Source organism: Vanellus vanellus (assembly GCF_965231255.1).
Source record: "Vanellus vanellus genome assembly, chromosome: 1".
Classification (NCBI taxonomy): Eukaryota; Metazoa; Chordata; class Aves; order Charadriiformes; family Charadriidae; genus Vanellus; species Vanellus vanellus.
The window spans coordinates 220201373-220201822 of record NC_138905.1 but is presented as its reverse complement, the minus strand read 5'-3'; positions in this window follow the sequence as shown (position 1 = coordinate 220201822).

Below are 450 nucleotides of genomic sequence, written 5' to 3'. Positions count from 1 at the left end.
GACCACCGTGTCTTAACGTGCCCATCACTAGTGGGATCTTGGGGGGGTGGGGGTGGGGGGGATAGAACAGGATGGGAAACACCTTGCAGAGGGTGTGGCTGTGCTCCCTTGCCTTGTCCTTCTCCCCCCCCCCCCAAAAAAAAAAATATCCCCATCCCATAGAATCCTGGAATGCTTTGGGTTGGAAAGGACCTCAAAGATCATGGGCAGAGCCACCTTCCACTAGACCAGGTTGCTCAAAACCTTCTCTAAACTGGTCTTAAATTTAGCAAGCTGCATCACCGGAGCCAAGAGCTTCCCCCCTACCCCCCCCCTCCCGGCTGAGGGACCCAAGCTTTCTGCTGGGGACCGCCCCGCCCCTCCCCGCCCTCCTCCTCCTCCTCCTCCTCCTCCTCCTCCCCGGGGCTATATAGGGATGCGCGGCGGGTGCTTCTCCCACTCACCGGCTGC